Source organism: Pseudophryne corroboree, chromosome 2, assembly GCF_028390025.1.
Source record: "Pseudophryne corroboree isolate aPseCor3 chromosome 2, aPseCor3.hap2, whole genome shotgun sequence".
In the NCBI taxonomy this organism is placed as follows: domain Eukaryota; kingdom Metazoa; phylum Chordata; class Amphibia; order Anura; family Myobatrachidae; genus Pseudophryne; species Pseudophryne corroboree.
This window is the reverse complement of record NC_086445.1, coordinates 234,924,498-234,947,624: the sequence shown is the minus strand read 5'-3', so window position 1 is coordinate 234,947,624 and position 23,127 is coordinate 234,924,498. Positions and strand designations below refer to the sequence as shown.

General features: G+C 43.7%; 1 long non-coding RNA gene across 2 annotated transcripts in view; it reads left to right on the top strand.

The window, feature by feature from the left end:
- The window catches only part of LOC135011603 (uncharacterized), a 307,553-nt gene extending 284,682 nt beyond the window's left edge, over positions 1-22,871 (top strand). For both annotated transcript variants that reach the window (XR_010210675.1, XR_010210681.1), the window contains one exon: positions 22,656-22,871. This is a non-coding gene — a long non-coding RNA (uncharacterized LOC135011603). The remainder of the gene's footprint in view (positions 1-22,655) is intronic.
- Positions 22,872-23,127: the final 256 nt, after the last annotated feature.

Below are 23,127 nucleotides of genomic sequence, written 5' to 3'. Positions count from 1 at the left end.
CCCTCACAATTCACCTGGTCAAGGCGTTTCCCGACTTGTTCGGACAATTACGAGCAAAATGTCCCTTACCACCACAGTACAAACAAAGACCGGAATTTTGCCTTCTGGTTTTTTTCCTCAGGAGACAGCCGGGAGAGACCCATCTGCATGGGCTCTTCAATGTCCTCAGGAATGGAATAAACACAAGGACTAGACCTTACAGTTGTTCCTCTTTCAGCCCTCCGCTCTCTGAGACGACGATCAATCTTAATAGAAAGCTCCATGAGTTTATCGAGAGTCTCAGGAGCGGGGTACTGGAGGAGACTGTCTTTAATAAACTCTGATAAACCGAGGCGAAACTGACTGCGCAGGGCTGGGTCATTCCAGCCACAGTCGTTCGACCAACGTCGAAACTCGGTACAATAAACCTCTGCAGGATTTCTACCTTGTTTGAGAGCGCGCAGCTGACTTTCGGCGGACGCCTCTCTATCTGGGTCATCATACAAGAGCCCTAAAGACTTAAAAAAAGCGTCTACTGACAACAACGCAGGATCCTCTGCTCTTAAACCAAATGCCCAGGTCTGAGGATCCCCCTGGAGTAAAGAAATAATAATCCCTACCCGCTGAGATTCAGTACCAGAGGAAGTAGGTCTTAAACGAAAATAAAGTTTACAGGACTCTTTAAAATTAAAAAATTATTTTCTATCACCAGAAAAACGGTCGGGCAAATGCATCTTTGGTTCAGGGACTACCTTTGGGGAGGCTCGCAAAAGATCTTCCTGCGACCTCACCCAAAGAGAAAGATCCTGAACCATCTGAGTAAGTTCTTGAATCTGATTGACTAAGAGCTGGCCAGGATTTGGCCCTAAACCTGTCGGATTCATGAGGCCAAAAAACTTTAACAAAAACTGAATGAGAAAAAATTAAACCCTGTTTAATTTTAGTTTTTGGTATGGCCGGTAATAATGTTATGATTCCAGCACTCTGGTCTGAGGAGATCTTATTGTGAGGACCGGAGCACTGGAACGTAATGCTGGGGAAGGGAGCGGGAATGGAAAATAGCCCCTGGCGCCCTAACTCCGTTGTCTCGCCCGTGCTGTCAGAAATCCCCTGCGAGACTATGGTTGCTTGAGCCCATGGCAGCCGCGTTTGAAGGGCGGATTATGTCTGCCCAACTCTGATGCCCCCTCAGGTCTTAATGGGAGACAAAGGGAAATCCGAGACAGGGTGATAACAAGGGGCCCTCTGACTAAACAACCAGGCCAGGGGCTACAAGAAACTAAAACTAGAATATGTGCGGAAAAACCGCCAGGGAAAAGGACAACCAAAATATCCACTTGTCCACTCTCCTACCCGGCACCGCCGAGTTCCGGAGAGGACTTGTGGAAGCGGAACCCTCCGCAAATGCTCCGAAACGGAATATAAAGATAAAGCAGCTGAGCCGCAACATACGGCAGAGCCGTAACTCACGAACACCACACGATATTCTCTGGTGATCGTTGAGGACAACAGGGGACCAAACGACTTCTTGGGATGAGATGACAACTCCAAGATACAAAACTTCTGAGGACAGGAATGACCGGATACAGCAGGACAGGAACAGACGTTCAGCAAACCAAGGTAGCATGCAGGAAGCTATTACCGGCGTCTGTGTGCAGCACTGAGCAGGTATTTAGCAGGGAGTCCTCCAATCAGAAGCTTGGAGCCTGATTAACAAGATGCCGTGCAGCTGGCTTGCTGCACGAGCAGAAGACAGATGTGAAAGTTAAAACTTGATTAGATTGACCCTGCAACGGGGAGCGCGGTCCGCCCGTGGCGTCCCCGTTGCTAGGGTCCAGGCGGCTCAGTGTTACTAGGGAGCCGGCGGCTAAGCGCGCACGGTGTCCCAGCGTTGCTAGGGACCCGGCGGCTCGCACGCCTGGCGTCACTAGTTGCTAGGCGCCGGGCCGCAAGGACGTCGCGGACCACGGCGCCTAACAGTACCCCCCCCCCCTTGAGGAGGGGTCAACGAACCCCTAGAGCCAGGTTTCTGAGGAAATTCTCGAAAAAATGCTTTCTTGAGTCTCGGGGCATGAAGATCCTTGTCCAGGACCCAAGACCTTTCCTCCGGACCATAGCCTTTCCAGTGCACTAAAAAAATAAAGCCGACCCCGGGACAATTTAGCTTCATGCGACCAGTTGGTAGGATCCGCTCCTTTCTTTGTCAGAGCTACTATAGGAGCAACCAGGTCAGAAAAAGAATGAATGAACCTCCTATAATAATTCGCAAACCCTAAAAAGCGCTGAATTGCTTTTAAATTGGTGGGTTGCGCCCAATCAAGGATGGCCTGGAGCTTCTTTGGTTCCATGGAAAATCCCTGAGGGGAAATTATGTACCCTAAAAAAGATACTTCCGTGAAGTGAAAATCACACTTCTCCAGCTTGGCATATAAATGATTCTCGCGTAACTTTTGAAGAACCAGACGAACCTGGGTAACATGTTGATCCATTGATTCAGAATAAATCAAGATGTCGTCTAAATAAACGACCACGAATTTCCCTAGGAAGTCACGGAGCACATCGTTAATGAGGTCTTGAAAAACTGCTGGAGCATTAGACAGGCCGAACGGCATCACCAGGTATTCGTAGTGACCCGACTGAGTGCTGAAAGCCGTCTTCCACTCATCTCCAGATTTAATTCGGATGAGGTTGTAAGCTCCTCTAAGGTCAATTTTAGAAAAAAATCACAGCAGAACGTAACTGATCAAAAAGTACAGAAATTAACGGCAAAGGATAGGTGTTTTTTACTGAGATCTTATTCAGGGCTCTAAAATCAATGCATGGTCTAAGCGAGCCATCCTTTTTCTCCACAAAGAAAAAACCTGCACTTAAAGGAGATTTTGATGGTCTAATAAATCCTTTCTCTAAGCTCTCCTGAACATAATCATTCATGGCCGATGTTTCTGGCCCGGACAATGCATATAATCTCCCCTTTGGCAATGTGGCACCTGGAACTAGCTCAATAGCACAATCATAAGGCCGATGGGGAGGCAGAATGTCCGCATTGCCTTTGTAGAATACATCGGCAAACTCCTGGTATTCCACAGGAATGAGCTCTGGAATGATAGCTGCCACTCTGACTGGATACGAAATACATTCCTTAGCACAAAATGTACCCCATTGGGAAATCTCCCCGGACCGCCAATCAATGGTGGGATTATGAAAGGCCAGCCAAGGGTGACCCAGAACAACTGGAACTGCTGGGCAATGTGTTAGGAAGAATTCAATATTTTCAGAATGTAAGGCTCCTACTGTAAGTACTACGGGAGGTGTACGGTGAGTAATAACCCCATTGGAAAGCGGACTCCCATCTAAGCCGTGCATGGTGATACACCTATACAATGGTAACTGTGGAATGCCTAAGGCCTTAGCCCAAGTTAAATCCATAAAGTTTCCTGCAGCTCCACTGTCAACAAAAGCCGACACCAAAGAACTGAGGCTGCCAAAGGAAACCTTAACTGGAACTAAAAGAGAGTTATTCGAGGAGATAAGCTGCAGACCTAAGTGAACCCCCTCACAATTCACCTGGTCAAGGCGTTTCCCGACTTGTTCGGACAATTACGAGCAAAATGTCCCTTACCACCACAGTACAAACAAAGACCGGAATTTTGCCTTCTGGTTTTTTTCCTCAGGAGACAGCCGGGAGAGACCCATCTGCATGGGCTCTTCAATGTCCTCAGGAATGGAATAAACACAAGGACTAGACCTTACAGTTGTTCCTCTTTCAGCCCTCCGCTCTCTGAGACGACGATCAATCTTAATAGAAAGCTCCATGAGTTTATCGAGAGTCTCAGGAGCGGGGTACTGGAGGAGACTGTCTTTAATAAACTCTGATAAACCGAGGCGAAACTGACTGCGCAGGGCTGGGTCATTCCAGCCACAGTCGTTCGACCAACGGCGAAACTCGGTACAATAAACCTCTGCAGGATTTCTACCTTGTTTGAGAGCGCGCAGCTGACTTTCAGCGGACGCCTCTCTATCTGGGTCATCATACAAGAGCCCTAAAGACTTAAAAAAAGCGTCTACTGACAACAACGCAGGATCCTCTGCTCTTAAACCAAATGCCCAGGTCTGAGGATCCCCCTGGAGTAAAGAAATAATAATCCCTACCCGCTGAGATTCAGTACCAGAGGAAGTAGGTCTTAAACGAAAATAAAGTTTACAGGACTCTTTAAAATTAAAAAATTATTTTCTATCACCAGAAAAACGGTCGGGCAAATGCATCTTTGGTTCAGGGACTACCTTTGGGGAGGCTCGCAAAAGATCTTCCTGCGACCTCACCCAAAGAGAAAGATCCTGAACCATCTGAGTAAGTTCTTGAATCTGATTGACTAAGAGCTGGCCAGGATTTGGCCCTAAACCTGTCGGATTCATGAGGCCAAAAAACTTTAACAAAAACTGAATGAGAAAAAATTAAACCCTGTTTAATTTTAGTTTTTGGTATGGCCGGTAATAATGTTATGATTCCAGCACTCTGGTCTGAGGAGATCTTATTGTGAGGACCGGAGCACTGGAACGTAATGCTGGGGAAGGGAGCGGGAATGGAAAATAGCCCCTGGCGCCCTAACTCCGTTGTCTCGCCCGTGCTGTCAGAAATCCCCTGCGAGACTATGGTTGCTTGAGCCCATGGCAGCCGCGTTTGAAGGGCGGATTATGTCTGCCCAACTCTGATGCCCCCTCAGGTCTTAATGGGAGACAAAGGGAAATCCGAGACAGGGTGATAACAAGGGGCCCTCTGACTAAACAACCAGGCCAGGGGCTACAAGAAACTAAAACTAGAATATGTGCGGAAAAACCGCCAGGGAAAAGGACAACCAAAATATCCACTTGTCCACTCTCCTACCCGGCACCGCCGAGTTCCGGAGAGGACTTGTGGAAGCGGAACCCTCCGCAAATGCTCCGAAACGGAATATAAAGATAAAGCAGCTGAGCCGCAACATACGGCAGAGCCGTAACTCACGAACACCACACGATATTCTCTGGTGATCGTTGAGGACAACAGGGGACCAAACGACTTCTTGGGATGAGATGACAACTCCAAGATACAAAACTTCTGAGGACAGGAATGACCGGATACAGCAGGACAGGAACAGACGTTCAGCAAACCAAGGTAGCATGCAGGAAGCTATTACCGGCGTCTGTGTGCAGCACTGAGCAGGTATTTAGCAGGGAGTCCTCCAATCAGAAGCTTGGAGCCTGATTAACAAGATGCCGTGCAGCTGGCTTGCTGCACGAGCAGAAGACAGATGTGAAAGTTAAAACTTGATTAGATTGACCCTGCAACGGGGAGCGCGGTCCGCCCGTGGCGTCCCCGTTGCTAGGGTCCAGGCGGCTCAGTGTTACTAGGGAGCCGGCGGCTAAGCGCGCACGGCGTCCCAGCGTTGCTAGGGACCAGGCGGCTCACACGCCTGGTGTCACTAGTTGCTAGGCGCTGGGCCACAAGGACGTCGCGGACCACGGCGCCTAACAGTGTATAGCACAATGGGCAGTGCCTCTGCCCATAATAAACCTGTTACAGCCATCACTTTACCCAATTTTTTCTTAATAGTACTGTTCATTCTGTCCACCTTCGCACTTGCTTGAGGTCAGTAGGGAGTATGAAGTTTACTATTAATAACCAGGAGATTGGACATGACTTGGAAGACCTCATAGAAACAGAATTTGACGGCAGATAAGAACCACTGGGCCATGTAGTCTGCCCCTTTTTTTTATCCTTTAGGTAATCTCAACCCTTTTTGAACCTTAATTCTTTGTAAGGATATTCATATGCCTATCCCAAGCATGTTTAAATTGCTCTACAGTCTTAGCCTCTACCACCTCTGATGGGAGACTATTCCACTTATCCACTACCCTTTCCGTAAAGTAATTTTTCCTTAAATTTCCCCTGAACCTCCCCCCCTCCAGTCTCAGTGTATGTCCTCGAGTTCTAATATTTCTCTTCCTTTGAAGAATGTTTCCCTCCTGAACTTTGTTAAGACCCTTGATATATTTGAAAGTTTCTATCATGTCCCCCCTTTCTCTTCTCTCCTCCAAACTATACATGTTAAGATCTTTTAGCCTTTCCGGGTACGTTTTGTGATGTAGGCCATGCACCATTTTAGTTGCCCTTCTTTGTACACTCTCTAATGCAGTGATTTTCAACCTTTTTTACTCGCGGCACACCAAACAATGGCCCTCATTCCGAGTTGTTCGCTCGGTATTTTTCATTGCATCGCAGTGAAAATCCGCTTAGTACGCATGCGCAATGTTCGCACTGCGACTGCGCCAAGTAACTTTACTATGATGAAAGTATTTTTACTCACGGCTTTTTCTTCGCTCCGGCGATCGTAATGTGATTGACAGGAAATGGGTGTTACTGGGCGGAAACACGGCGTTTCAGGGGCGTGTGGCTGAAAACGCTACCGTTTCCGGAAAAAACGCAGGAGTGGCCGGGGAAACGGTGGGAGTGCCTGGGCGAACGCTGGGTGTGTTTGTGACGTCAACCAGGAACGACAAGCACTGAAATGATCGCACAGGCAGAGTAAGTCAGGAGCTACTCAGAAACTGCTAAGTAGTTAGTAATCGCAATATTGCGAATACATCGGTCGCAATTTTAAGAAGCTAAGATTCACTCCCAGTAGGCGGCGGCTTAGCGTGTGTAACTCTGCTAAATTCGCCTTGCGACCGATCAACTCGGAATGAGGGCCAATATTTTAAAATTGCCAAGGCACACCATCAGTTCCCCAGAGAAAAAAAACAAAACACACACATTGGCCCTCACAGTAAAAAATTAAAAAATAAAAATCCACACATATATTGGCCTACACAGAAGAAAACAATCACATTGCTCCCCACATAAATCATGTTGCTCCCTACATAAATCCTATTGCTCCACACATAAATCAATCACATTTCTCCCCACATAAATCCTATTGCTCCCCACATGAATTATTCACATTGTTCCCCCCATAAATCCTTATTCTCCCCACATAAATTCTATTGAAATCCTATTGTTCCCCACAGGAGAAATAAAATAACAAATATTATCAGCTGTCCTCCTCTCTGTCCCTCAGTGGCGGGGGTTGTTCATAGTGGAGTTCTGCGAATACTGAGCAGCGGGCGGTCAGGCAGGTGTGTATGTGGGTGGGCAAGGAAAGCTGTGTATGCAGGCGGGAACTGGAAGATGTGTATGCAGGCGGGTGGGCTGGCTGGGTGGTGAGACGTGGCGGCCGTGACCTATGATATCACATCGTTTTCAAGGCATAGGTCATGGCCGGAGCACGACTGATCCTCTAAGAAGAGCCCGGGCCAACAGTTCACTCTGAAGGTGCAGGAAGCTGCTCTGGCTCCGCGGCACACCTTGCAACTGGTCGCGGCACACTAGTGTGCCACGGCACACTGGTTGAAAAAGCCTGCTCTAATGTATTTATATCCTTCTGGAGATATGGTCTCCAGAACTGGACACAGTATTCCAGATGGGGCCACACCAATGACCTATACAGTGGCATTATCACTTCTTTTTTCCTACTACTGATTCCTCTCCCTATGCAACCAAGCATCTGACTTGCCTTTCTCATTGCTTTGTTGCATTGCTTTCCTGCCTTCAAGTCACTTGAAATAGTGACTCCTAAATCCCTTTCCTCCTCAGTAGTTTCCATTATAGTACCCTTGATACTATATTTAGCCTTTGGGTTTTTGAGACCTAAGTGCATGATTTTGCATTTTTTAGCATTAAACTGTAGTTGCCACATTCTTGACCATTTCTCAAGCCTACCTAGGTCATCAATCATTTGTTTTACCCCTCCCGGTGTGTCTACCCTGTTGCATATCTTTGTATCATCTGCAAAAAGGCATACCTTCCCTTCAATACCATCTGCAATGTCACCAACAAAGATATTAAATAGAACAGGACCAAGTACAGATCCCTGGGGTACTCCACTGGTAACATTTGCCTCCATAGATTGCACTCCATTAACTACAACTGTCTGTTTCCTATCCTGCAACCAGGTTCTTATCCATTTAACTGTTTTATAATCCACCCCCACGCTTTCAAGTTTATTTAGCAGTCTGCGATGTGGGACAGTGTCAAATGCCTTACTAAAGTCTAGATATGCTACATCTACAGCTCCCCCTTGGTCTATTATTTTTGGAACAGAGTCAAAAAAGTCAATAAGATTTGTTTGGCATGATCTACCACCAGTAAATCCATGCTGTTTTGGATCCTGTAAGTGGTTTGATTTAAGATATTTCACAACTCTTTCTTTTAATAGTTTTTCCATTACTTTCCCCACTAATGATGTAAGGCTTACTGGTCTGTAGTTACTTGCTTCTTCCTTGCTTCCACTTTTGTGCAGTGGAACTACATTTGCTCTTTTCCAGTCCTCTGGAATAGCACCTGTATTTAGTGACTGGTTAAATAATTATGTTACTGGTGTAACCAGCACATCTTTTAGCTCTTTGAGTATCCTTGGGTGTATCCCATCTGGTCCCATTGATTTATCCACTTTTAGTTGTGAAAGTTCTGTTAGGACCTTCTCCTCTGTAAATGTACTTTCATCTACCTTATTTTTATGAATGTCCTTGCAACTTAACTGTGGCCCCATCCCTTCTTCTGTAGTAAATACTGAGCAAAAATAATTATTTAGGTGATCTGCTATTGCCTTGTCACCCTCCACCAAATGCTCACTCTCTGTCTTAAGTCTTATTATTCCTCCATTTGATTTTCTCCTTTCACTTATATATTTAAAAAAAGTTTTGCCCCCTTTATCTACTGACTGGGCCATTTTTTCCTCAGCTTCTGCCTTTGCACGTCTGATCACTTTCTTAGCATCCTTCCGTCTGTCAAGATACACCTCTTTGTCGTTATTATTTTGAGTCTGTTTGTATTTCCTAAAAGCCATCTTTTTTGCTTTCACACTAGTTGATACTTCTTTTGTGAACCACACTGGCTTCCTTTTCATGGTGCTTTTCCTAACCCTTTTGATACAAAGATCAGTTGCACTTAGTATTGCACTTTTCAGTTTTTCCCACCTCTCCTGCACTCCTTCCAAGTTCCACCAGTTCGCCAATGAATCACTTAAACATCTCCCCATTTTTGCAAAATCAGCATTTCTAAAATCCAACACCTTTGTTTTTGTGTGACAGGAGTTGGATCCTGTCTTTATACTAAACCATACTGCTTGATGATCACTGGATCCCAGGTGCTCACCCACATATATGTCAGATATCCTGTCACCATTTGTAAGAATTAAATCTAATATTGAATCTTTGCGAGTGGGCTCCGTCACCAATTGCTTGAGAGATGCTCCCTGTAAGGAATGTAGAAATTTGCCACTTGTAGCTGAACTTGCAAAAGACCCCTCCCAATTTACATCAGGTAAATTAAAGTCTCCCATGATTATGACTTCTCCCTTTAAACCCATTTTAGTGATGTCCAACAATAGGTTCCTGTCCAAATCCTGCCCCTGGCCTGGTGGTCTACAGATCACCCCAATGCGAATAACATCCTTCTCCTCGGTTTCTATGGTGACCCAAAGGGCCTCAGTTTTGTCTTCAATATTTTGTATTAAAGTAGCATTTATGCTTTTTTTTCCACATACATTGCTACCCCTCCTCCTATTCTTCCTATTCTATCCTTCCTAAATAAATTGTATCCTGGTATAGCTATGTCCCAGTCATGATTTTCATTGCACCATGACTCTGTAATTGCCACAAAATCCAGGTTATCCCTTGTCATTATTGCAATTAGCTCTGGAATTTTGTCTCCTAAGCTCCTAGCATTTGCACACATAGCTTTAAGATTTTTGCCTGTGCATTTGTTATTAGTAGCCATGTCCAGACTGTACAAAATAAATGACAAGTTTAAAGTTGAAATTACCTGTTTGGGGATGTTGCTCAGTGTTGATATATATATATTTTTTTTACTAGTCAGGAATCACACTGTGTCCTTTACACCATGAATACACCTCCCTAAATGTAAAGATATAGTACACCTGACCACAATGAGCAAGTGATCAAAGGAGGTAAACACCAGAGAGCATGCAATAATAAACTGTGTTTCACTGTGCAACTTCCCCACACATGCAATGCCAATTGCAAGCCAATCATTACATCAAAAAACATACATGAGTTTGCATAAGAGAGAGCTGTAGTGAGCAGTTTGGGGATGTCTTTTCATTGTGTAAAAAGACAGATAACATTGGTACAGGTGAGAATTCAGATGGTTTTGGTAAGCTATAGACAAATTTGAGTAGTTGCAGATGAAGTGGAAAGGTCTAGCAGCGTTCCTAACACAGATTTAAGTTATAAGTATGGGTTACTCAGGCTGGAGTAGTTTGAGGTGTAGAGGAACTCATTTGTTTGAAAGTTGTCCTTTAGTGGTCCAGATTGTGGATAGATTGTTGTCCTTCTGTTTTCTTTCGGTTTAACGTCGGTGTAATGTCGAAATTATTTTTAAACTTGTAGTTATCCTTTGAATAATGTCCTTTGAAGTAATGGCCCACAAGCCTACGGCCTAAGCCATCCTGATGCTCTTTAAGTAATGGACCAAGCATGTGAATACACTGATTACACCCAAACTCCAATGACCCCTCCCCCAGCAATGACTAGTAATAAAAGTTTTAAGAAAACAACCAAACAAACCAGCCAACTGAGATTTATCACAGTCATGCCCTCATGCCTATACTCAGGAGATAACATTCCAATTTATCAATAGCAACCCATCATGTGCATAAGCAATCTACTATAAAAGCAGATGCCTTATGCCTATAGCAATGCTATAATTCTTAACACCCAATTTGCTATTTACTATTTCAGTGCAATCAGTAGTGATAATCTGCAGCACTCATTTACAATAAAACTAAACAAGTATATATTCACCAGTAGTTATTTGAGTGCAATGTTCTGCAGGAGTGTAGAAGATGGAATTACCAGCAGTTTTTTGAGTGTAATGTTCTGCAGGAGTGTAGAAGATGGAATTACCAGCAGTTATTTGAGTGCAATGTTCTGCAGGAGTGTAGAAGATGGAATTACCAGCAGTTATTTGAGTGCAATGTTCCGCAGGAGTGTAGAAGATGGAATTACCAGCAGTTATTTGAGTGCAATGTTCCGCAGGAGTGTAGAAGATGGAATTACCAGCAGTTATTTGAGTGCAATGTTCCGCAGGAGTGTAGAAGATGGAATTACCAGCAGTTATTTGAGTGCAATGTTCCGCAGGAGTGTAGAAGATGGAATTACCAGCAGTTATTTGAGTGCAATGTTCTGCAGGAGTGTAGAAGATGGAATTACCAGCAGTTATTTGAGTGCAATGTTCCGCAGGAGTGTAGAAGATGGAATTTCCTCCCCAGTGAAGTGAGTGCCTCTGTCACTCTTGATAACCTTTGGGATACCATACCTACAAACAAACTCTTGGCAATGAAGGTAGCAGTTTTAGAGGCAGCTGGGAACAGCTACCCTGTCTAGTAGTTGGATAGCTACCAGGAGTCTTTTAATATACGTTGCATGTGCCACTGGTGTGCCCGCTGCCGTCATGAAATTTCTGAGGCGCCATAGGGCCCCGAAATCATGCACCACTCCAAAAGCATACCTAGAGTCGGTAGGGAAGGGGTAGAGCCCCGAAACATGTCGGTTGATTAAAGCTGACCTTTTTCATACTGCATATGAAGTCTGTATGAGTGCCGCCTTTATTCCACTGCATCATATGGAGGATTGGTTCCCCTGGGATGGCACCGCAGCACATTACTCATTTTTAGACGAGTGCCGGGACTTTTGCAAACATATATATATATATATATATATATATATATTAACTGACTTCCCTTCGGCCAGCTCACACGCTCTGGTCAGTGGCAACAGTTCAGCCACTTGTGCAGAGTGAGGTGGTCCAAGGGGTTCAGCCTCTACAATACCTTTTCCATCTACCACCGCATAAACAGTGCACAGTTCTCCCATTTCTGTTTGTCTATGACAGCTACCGTTGGTGAAAAAAGTTGTCTACCTCAAATAACAGGCTGTTGCTTATGTCAGGATGCGCTGTGAAGGTCTGATTCAAATATGTCATGCAGTCATGTCTGTCAACATTCTCACCAAATTCTCCTACCTCAGCAACATTCCCATCATCTCCCACCCTTTGTGCCTTGGAGGGCACATGTGACAGGAATGTGGCTGGATTTAGCGTATTGCACCTTCTTATGGAAATGTTCACCAGAGCCATCAGTGCCAGCTCTGAGCCGATGAGACATGCCGGGTTTGGGCAGAATTAAGGAGTGCTAAGACTGCATAAGGAGCATGAACAGTTAAATCGTATCCTAACACCATGTCCTCACTCTTGCTTACTAGTTGTGCTATTGCAGCTACACTTCGTTAACAAGTGGGGAGTGAGTGAGCTAACATGTCCAGTTGGGCACTGTAGTACGCTATTGGTCAATTGGCATCACCATGCTTTTGGGTAAGAACCAATGCCGCACACCCAGCTGATTCCATACCATACAATTCAAAAAGGTTTCCCATAATCTGGCTTTCCCAGGGCTGGGGCCCTGGTCAGGCTTGCCTTCAGTTCCTCAAAAGCCAGCTCAGATTCCTTGGTGTGAGAGACTCAGTCAGGCTTACTTGAAGAGACCATTTCCTGAAGTGGTAATGCCAGAATCGAGAAACCTGGGATCCAGTATCCACACATACCTAGGAAGGTACAAATCTGTTGCTGAGTCTGTGGCAGTGATATGTTTTTAATCGCCTGAATTCTGTCATCAGTGAGGTGTCTCAACCCCTGGGTAAGACAGTGTCCCAAATATTTAACCCTGGTCTGGCATGGCTGCAACTGCTCCTTCAATATCTTATTTCCCATCTCTGAGAGATGCACCAGTAGCTGTCTAGTATCAGCTACTGAAGACGCGAATGAGTCGGAACACAATAATAAGTCATCGACATATTGTATTAATACCGACCCATTTGCGGGCTGGAAAGACTGTAAACAATCATGCAAAAGATACTGGACTGTCTATGAACCCCTGGGGTTGGCAAGTCCATGTATACTGTACCCCTCTGTAAGAAAAGGCAAAGAGGTACTGGATGTCAGGGTGGAGAGGGATGGAGAAAAAGGCAGAGCAAAAGTCAATGACAGTGAAATAAGTAGAGTGAGAAGGGATATGCATAAGGATGACGGCTGGATTGGGCACTACGGGAAATTGGCTCTGCACTACCTTGTTTACCCCTCTTAAATCCTGCAATCCCCTCCCTCCACTCTTCTTCACAGGAAAGATGGGACTATTGGCCGTGCTAGAGGTTCGAACCAGGATTTCCTGCTGTACCAATCATTTTATCACAGGGTATACTCCTAGCTCGACCTCTGGTTTTAAGGGGTATTGCAGTATTTTTGGCGATACCCTACCAGCTTTTAAATGGATTTCTGCTGGCGCTACATTTGCCATCAATCCAGTGTCCTGTCCATCTGTAGTCTAAAGGGAACTCGGTATTTGTGCTATCATTTATGCTACCTTAGATGGACTTGAATCTATAACAATAGAGTGCAACATTAACCTCTGAGGAGTGTCCAGCATGTGTTGCACCTCCTGTGCAAGATTCCCTGGCATATCTAAGAATACACCATCCGGGGTGCAGTAGATGACACAGCCCATTTTGCAAAGTAGGTCTCTACCTACGAGGTTGGTGGGAGCTGCTGCAGCCAATAGGAAAGAATGCTTGGAATGCAATGGCCCGATCGTAACCTCTGCTGGCTTCGTCACTGGGTAATTCTGCATTTTTCCTGTTACTCCCACTGCTGCTACTGTGTTACCCATATAATCTAAGTTAAGGGGAGAGTTTAAAACAGACCTGGCGGCCCCTGTATATACCAGAAAGGTTTGCCTCATGCCGGCTATGCTGACCCATACCTGAGGTTCGTCTCTAAGGTGTCGAGTCAGCCTAACCAGCTGCAGGATACAGGTGTGAGCTGCCTCCTATTGGTGTGCCTGACCCACCCATGAAATAGTGTCAGCTAGAAAGTGAGGCAGGGGCATGTGTTGGGACCCATCTGACTCCTCCCAGTCCCCTCTAGGTGGGTACCTACGTGCCTCTCCTCTATATGGTTCCCAGTCCCTTTTATGTGTGCTGTATCTCCTAGTGTTCCCTGTCACTGGGCATTTTCTAGATATGTGACCCTCTTTATTGCAAGTATAGCATACAATAGGTTCCCCGTATGTGGTGTTTTGCATGTGCAGCTGCAGTTTGGCTGGAGTACTACTAAAAGCTTGGATGCTGACAGTCATTAACTTGTCTGACTGTATCTCCATGCATTTGTGAATGTTCTTATCGTGATCAATGGCAGATTCCCTCAAGGCGTCTACTGTCATGCCCCTCCAGTTAGGAAAGGAAGTCTGCACGCTGACCCTCAAGGTTTCTTTAAGCACATCCATCAGCACAGAGACAGCCATCTCCCTATGATGCGTGCTGTCTTTGAGGTTGGTGATACCTGTGTGCTTGGATATGGATTGTAAGGCCCTGTTGAAATATTTGCTCACCGATTCACTATCTTTCTGCTTGATAGTGAATATCTTGCTATATTCGATTGTTGTCGGAAAATATACACCCAATTGCAGATTGATCAGACGTATATTTTCCTGGTTATCTGCATCGCTTAAGGACTTGTCTTCCCTCACTTTACAAACCCAAATGAATTTCGGGACGTCAATATGGGATGGAACACAAGCCCTTAACATGACCCGCCAATCTTTATTGGTGGGTTTGTGTGCTTTACCCAGATCCTTTATAAATTTCTGACATGTCAGATCTTTCTTGGGACCTGGGAATTCTGCGATAATGGACCGCAGTTCCGACCTAGTCCAGGGACAGTACATATTCACTTGCCTTACAGGTATCACCCCTTCTCTGTCTGCCTTCCCATAGGGGACATCTAGGGTGCGCAGGGGGTACATCTGTGCCACTTCCAAGCTCTCAGACACGATCTTGGGTACTATTGTCTCTGTGCTGTGCAGTGCACCATACTTACCTACCTCTCCTGCTGTGTCGCTGACGTCAGCCGTCTCCACCGCTTGGGAAGCAGCACCCCCTCTGGCTGCCTGGCTCTGCCCTTCATTTAGATTTATCGCATAGGAGATGGCTGAGGTCAGGGTCGTTTCATCTTCACTTACAGATTCCTTAAAAGGAGTTAACACATGGTATAAGTTAGACGGCTTCACAATTTTGTCAGACACTTTCTTAGTTTCCCACTTGACGGTAACTGCCCCCTCAGGTGCATATGGAGGGGGTGGTGCAGTTGCATTTACCAGGCTAATTGCACTTGCATTGGCTAAACAACCACAGTATTATTCCCCTGTGCCTGACCTTGCTGTTGCCACAAGTTGAGACAATCATTATGCCTTATTCTTACTTTGCGTGATGACAGCAGGCACACCTTATCTCTAACAGCGTGTAAAACGTCCAGATCAAAACTGCCAACACTCAGAAATTCTACTTTACTCTCAGCGGTCATTTTAACCCACTCCCCCATGTGAGCAACTGCGTACTCTCCGTATTTTATCTTCATGATGAACCCAGCAGACCCTTTGGGTCTGTCTTGCTCCTGATCCCTACGTAGCACGGTCTCCCTGCGTGAACCTCTATTTCCCATTGTGATGAGATAAGATGTTCCCTGTCAGCAGAGCTTGTGGGCAATTTTCCGAGGACCCCAAAAGCTCCTTCCTCAGTAGGCACAGCAAGTCCGACAACTAAGCGAGCAGCACACGCTACGAGGGAAATGTAATCTCAATCACACCAGTGTCTCACCTATGGCCGTGCGGACCAATCGTACAGCACAAGGACACTTGCTTTCCTTGTACCCTGCGATTGGGGAAACTGTATGAACTCGGCAGACCCTTTGGGTCTGCTTTGTTCCGGAACTAGTGCCTCTTAACCAGCATTTTTTTTCTAGCCTATTAACCAGCTTCTATTTACCACTTCTTAAATCTCACTATTGCTTCTTAACTATCGTCACTTCACTACCGCTTCTTAACTAGCGTCACTTCACTACCGCTTCTTAACTAGCGTCGCCTCTTAACCAGCTTTTAATGAAGAGTGAGAGTGAATGTGAGTCCCAAACAATACCTTCTACAATTATATTTCTGTACAGAAAATTTCTCTGGTTGACAGTTCCTCACCGGATGTTACACAAGTATAAACCCCTTAACTAATAATTTGGAATAAAATCAATAAGTTTGAATTGCTTGACTGGAAATTAAATAAACTACTATCATATTAATAGTAGTCCTATTAATAGTATAATTGATTATACAGGTTGAGTATTTCTTATCCAAAATGCTTGGGACCAGAGGTATTTTGGATATCGGATTTTTCCGTATTTTGGAATAATTGCATACCATAATGAGATATCATGGTGATAGGGCCTAAATCTAAGCACAGAATGCATTTATGTTACATATACACCTTATACACACGGCCTGAAGGTCATTTTAGCCAATATTTTTTAGAACTTTGTACATTAAACAAAGTGTGTGTACATTCACACAATTCATTTATGTTTCATATACACCTTATACACACAGCCTGAAGGTCATTTAATACAATGGGGCAGATGTATTAACCTGGAGAAGGCATAAGGAAGTGATAAACCAGTGATATGTGTAAGGTGATAAAGGCACCAGCCAATCAGATCCTAAGTGTGAATTTACATATTGGAGCTGATTGGCTGGTGTCTTTATCACCTTGCACATATCACTGGTTTATCACTTCCTTATGCCTTCTCCAGGTTAATACATCTGCTCCAATATTTTTAATAACTTTGTGTATTAAACAAAGTTTGTGTACATTGAGTCATCAAACAACAAAGGTTTCACTATCTCACTCTCACTCAAAAAAGTCCGTATTTCAGAATATTCTGTATTTCGGAATATTTGGATATGGGATACTCAACCTGTACTTATTAATAGTATTGTTTTGTGTACCGCCTGCTGCTGGACCTGCACGTGCGCTGCGTATGCAGTGAACATAAGCGACCACGTGTACGCACATGCATTAGTCATGCAACCACGCCCACAGACGCCGCCGGAAGTTCGTCAGTGACGCAACATGAGTACGTGACTACGAACGCATGTGCAATGGTACCACAACGTGTGAACGCAGTCACGCCCTCTTTACGTATGTACGGCACAACGTGTTGCCAAACACATGACATGAGCACACTTTCACGTTGCTTCACGTGCGTGTGGTACTCACGCTATGCGTTACGGATGCCTCGCGTCACCGTATGGGCCCAAGCTTAATACCGCGAGGCAAGTTGCCGTCTGGCAGAGGCTTGGGCCTAAAACACACAACAGTACAATTACACAACTTTTTTTAACAATCCTCTATGCACTATACCTGAACTATATGCAAATCACTCTCCGATGGTTACCGGAGTTTGATTTTATGAATGGGCCTGTGCCTACACTTGTGCGAATGTAATGCTCGCACAGCTTAACCGTGATTCAAGCAATTCAAACAGCAAACCCCCTTTTTTTTGTGGCAAACTAGAATATGACAATAAACCCAAAATAAATACAATATATGATTATTACAATATACCAAGAGACTGAACTTATTGTTCGCAGGTTCGCGTTAGCACCTTTCAAACTTTGTACCGACACAGACTTGGTTTTACTAGCACGAGTTTGATTACGTAAATCCCACCCTTTGCTGATAAACTTAAGTCTTGCGTACGGTACTTGTTTTAAAGTATGTAATGGGCGGTTAGTGCCCACAACTGTGATAAACTGTTTTTAAAGTAAACCGATGGACAATAAGTCTGTTGCGCAGTTTCCTCAATGCTATGCTAACTGTTACACTTTATTACTATCAATGGGCGTACCTATGCGTAGCACCACTTAGCGTACCTTTTGAGCGTTGTGACACTCTCGTAATACCTTGGTGAATATTTATGGCTACAGCAATATAACACACTTAAACCTTAGTATAGTGTCAGTAGTGTGCCCAGACAGAGGGGTAAGTTTGGATTAAAGGTCCAACCCAATGACCATATATATTAGTCCCTAGCGGACACAAGGGGATAACAATGCTACACTGTAGCAACATAATACAATTCAAAGATACAATAATACGTGCAATAATATATAACAGACACAGGGGAAATAAATGCAAGTACAATTAGCAATACAACTATGCCAATACAATAGTAACAGTTACCATCATACATAAGCTGCGCCACTGGATTCCAGGCCTCAGTCGTCTTACAAGATGACCTCTGAGAAAGGTGACTGAAACCTGGGCCAGGTGCATATCCTTTTATACAATGTTCCAATAACAGTTCAATGTGGAATGTAAGATCTTCTTCCTTTTGTCAAGGGGCGGGACATATTCAGTACACCGTGGGTCATTGGTCAGCTCGAACACTGGGCGATACCTAATCTTGTGATGTGATTACAGTTGTTTACCTCTGGGCTCCCACCTAAAGACCAGTTCAAACCGACCACAGCATCATACAGGAATATACATGAATCCGGTATCGCTAATAACTTGTTGCCGCAATAGGTGACAATATCCTCGCAACCACCAAATTATTACTTATGTGATCCTGAACAATTTGATCCCACACACGGTGTCCTTATGCAGTTCCATCTCTGTACTACACGTATGGTTTGATATTTAATGGAACAATATATATATATATATATATATATATATATATATACAGTTGTCCAGTTGTGTAAAGACTATGTGTAACTCATTGTGTAGGGGACAGGTCAGTGCTGTTGAAACCATAAAGCCAGAATACATAATACATAAGACATATCACTATTAATTCAAGTATCAATATCTGGTCTGTATTTTATTGAATATAAACACACAGGATTGTGATGTGCATGAATGAGTGTTTAAGTACACAATCAAGAACCTGCATATCTTTAGCTATTGTATCATATCTGGCTTCTTGTTTGTTAGAGACAATGACAAAACCGAATCACTGGGATCATTACCAAGCCTCATTTGTTCCTGTTAACAGTTGAGGCAAACAGTGGTATTTACACATTCAATTAGTCAAAGGTCTATCTTCCATGGACACAATGCCTGTTTGGACAGAGCAATCTGATACTGTATGTTTTAGGATACTATAGGATTTTGTATTTCTGGCTGTAATACATTTGAGTGTATGTAAGAAATATTTACTATTTTGTTGCAGTATGATATTTATTAACAAATGCATCTTCTACCATAATGCGCACAGTAACTTGCCGTTACGGTCATTCGCGCCCTACCATATTAGCTTATAGCATTCGTATTCTACGCATGCATCGTAGACGCATGCATCGTAGACGCACCCATTAGTAAATGCCATAGCATATTCTAAATATCGAAATATGCAATTTGACTTTGACCCACCTTTTCGGGTTTTGGTTTTGGATCTGGATGATTTTTGAAAAAACGTGAAAACAGCTAAAATCACAGAATTTGACTACTCCTGTGTCATTTCCAGGGTATGACCATTGTCCTATGTATCCACTACACCACTGTACAATAACGTATCCTATTCAAATGTTTAAATCCTGCACAGCTGTAGTTTGGTAATTTGTTTTTCCATGACTAGTATATGCCTGCACTTATCCTAGGTATGTTTACCTCCCCTCCCCCTCCTTCCCTCTTGTGTCTGTCTTGTATGAGGTTAGTTTCACGCTGTTTACCTTTGTCCCTCAGATCTCATCGATATGATTATTGGCAAGGTTAATTGGGATTGTTGTTATGTATTTTTGTATTTTCTCCTGAAAATTCAATAAACAGAAGTTTTTAAAAAAATCACAGAATTTGGGGGAAATTTTAAAACTACGGTATTATTAACCTCAATAATATTCATTTCCACTCATTTCCAGTCTATTCTGAACACTGAACACTGAACAATATTATTTTTAGGCCAAAAGGTAGCACAGAGGTAGCTGGATGACTAAGCTAAGCAACACAAGTGGGCGGCACAAACACGTGGCCCATCTAGACATGGCACTGCACTGTCAGACGGGATGGCAGTTTTAAAAACTAGGCCCCAAAGAGCACATGATGCAAAGAAAAAAAAGTGCAATGAGGTAGCTGGATGACTAAGCTAAGCGACACAAGTGGGTGGCACAAAAACTTGTCCCATCTAGGAGTGTCACTGCAGCATTAGACAGGATGGCAGTTTTAAAAACTGGGCCCCAAAGAGCACATAATGCAAAGAAAAAAAAGGCGCAATGAGGTAGGTGGATGACTAAGCTAAGCGACACAAGTGGGCGGCACAAACACCTGGACAATCTAGGAGTGGCACTGCAGTGTCAGACAGGATGAAAGTTTTAAAAACTAGGCCCCAAAGAGCACATAATGCAAAGAACAAAAAGAGGTGCAATGAGGTGGCTGGATGACTAAGCTAAGTGACACAAGTGGGCAGCACAAACACCTGGCCCATCTAGGAGTGGCACTGCAGTGTCTGAGAGGATGGCACTCTAAAAACTAGGCAACAAAGAGCACATAATGCAAACAACAAAAAGAGGTGCAACAAAGTAGCTGGATGATTAAGCTGAGCAATACAAGTGGGCAGCACAAATACCTAGCCCATCTAGGAGTGGCACTGCAATGTCAGGCAGGGTGGCAGTTTTGAAAACTAGGCCCCAAAGAGCACATAATGCAAAGAAAAAAAGAGGTGCAACGAGGTAGCTGGATGACTAAGCTAAGTGACACAAGTGGGCAGCACAAACACCTGGCCCATCTAGGAGTGGCACTGCAGTGTCAGACAGGATGGCAGTTTTAAAAACTAGTCCCCAAAGAGTACATAATGCAAAGAAAAAAAAAGAGGTGCAAGATGGAATTGTCCTAGGGCCCTCCCACCCACCCTTATATTGTATAAACAGGACATGCATACTTTAACAAACCAATCATTTCAGCATCAGGATCTGCCACACGACTGTGGCTGAAATGATTGCTTTGTTTGGGCCCCACCAAAAAAGAAGCAATCAATCTTTCCTTGCACAAACTGGCTCTACAGTGGCAAGATGTCGTCCTCATCCTCTTCAGTGTTTACATCCTCTCAGAGAAATAATAGTCAAACAAAACTGCATCATTTAGGTGTCAGTGGATTGCTTACGCTATTACCCAAATTTTCTGAACTTGACAATGACTTATCACTGCAGGTGATGTATAAGGGAGTATGTTCCTAGGTGGTTAACATCCTTACCCTTACTTATTATGGCTTGACAAAGGCAACAGATGGTTTGACACCTGATGTCTGGATGTGCGGAGAAATAATTCCACACTGAAGATGTGTCGTTTTTGGTATTTTGCCTAGGCATGACAATGGGCTTTTTCATCCCATGGCCAACAACTGTCTCCACTGATGCCTTATTCAAACAAACTACATCACCATCAGAATCCTCATCGTCAACTCCTCCGCCGTGCCAGCTACACCCATATCCTCCTCATCCTGATGTAATTCTACAGTGACATCCTCAATCTCAATATCAGCAACTGGACTGGTGGTGCTCCTACCAACACTTGCAGGGGGCGTGCAAATGGTGGTAGGAGCCTCCTCTTCCCATACAGTGTTGTGAAGGTCAGGCCTAGGCATCACAACTGCAGACAGTACCAGCACCCCTGTATTTTCAGAACACCCCTGTAATTTTACAGCATACAAGACAGGGCCAGTGTACATTGAATTTCACTGCTCCCTAGAATAATTACAGCATACAAGACAGGGCCAGTGTACATTGATTTTCACTGCACCCTATAATAATTACAGCATACAAGACAGGGCCAGTGCACATTGATTTTCACTGCACCCTATAATAATTACAGCATACAAGACAGGGCCAGTGTACATTGATTTTCACTGCACCCTAGAATAATTACAGCATACAAGACAGGGCCAGTGTACATTGATTTTCACTGCACCCTAGAATAATTACAGCATACAAGACAGGGCCTGTGTACATTGATTTTCACGGCACACTAGAATTATTACAGTGTACAAGACAGGGCCAGTGTACATGGATTTTCACTGCACCCCTGAATTTTTACAACATACAGGACCAGTGTAATGTTATTTGAACAGCAACACCCCTATATTTTACAGCATACAAGAGCAGTATGTTTTTAATTTTTACAGCATGCATATATATACACACACACACACACACACACACACACACACACACACACACACACATGTCACACACACACACATGTCACACAAATACAGCATGTACATATATATTATACACACCCTAGATCTGAATGAATGAAATATTCTTATTAAATACTTTGTTCTTTACATAGTTGAATGTGCTGACAACAAAATCACAAAAATTATCAATGGAAATCAAATTTATTAACCCATGGAGGTCTGGATTTGGAGTCACACTCAAAATTAAAGTGGAAAAACACACTACAGGCTGATCCAACTTTGATGTAGTGTCCTTAAAACAAGTCAAAATGAGGCTCAGTAGTGTGTGTGGCCTCCAGATGCAATTATAACAGTCTTTCTTCTTTTTCCGTTGTTCTTTCTCTGTCTGCTCGGATATATTCAAGTTTTGTGTAATGATATGTTCCTCTCCTGTTTTAATAGAATACACCATTCTGGAAAAATTTCTTTATTAAATTTTTATTGTATTTAGTTTTGATAAAATCTTCTACAATTATAGATGTACCCCCGATGAAGTCTTTTGTAAAAGACGAAACGCGTTGGGTTGTCTGTGTTGTGACGTTATCTCCAAACCAACTTTAAGGAGAAGGAGGAGACTATTGTGAACCATCTGCATTTGTATTCAACGCTAAGAGTCATACAGCTAAAAGTGTGGAATAATACTCCTCTGTATTAATTTGGATTTTGAAGTTGTTATGTTTTTAATAAATTTTTAATGATGGAACATGTTATTACCTTATTTTAAAAAGTGTTAACCATTTAAGGGTTAAAAATTGGGTGTTGATACGACCCCTTGGCGCCAATTCTCCTATTGTTGTGTGTGTGTATATATATATATATAAAGAAAGACAAAGAAGCTGCGGCACTCCAAATGCAAAAAATGTGTATTGGTTCAGATAATCATCATAGCATGAGGTAAAAGCAACGTTTCGGTACGCACAGGTACCGTTTTCAAGCTACATGCTACTGAG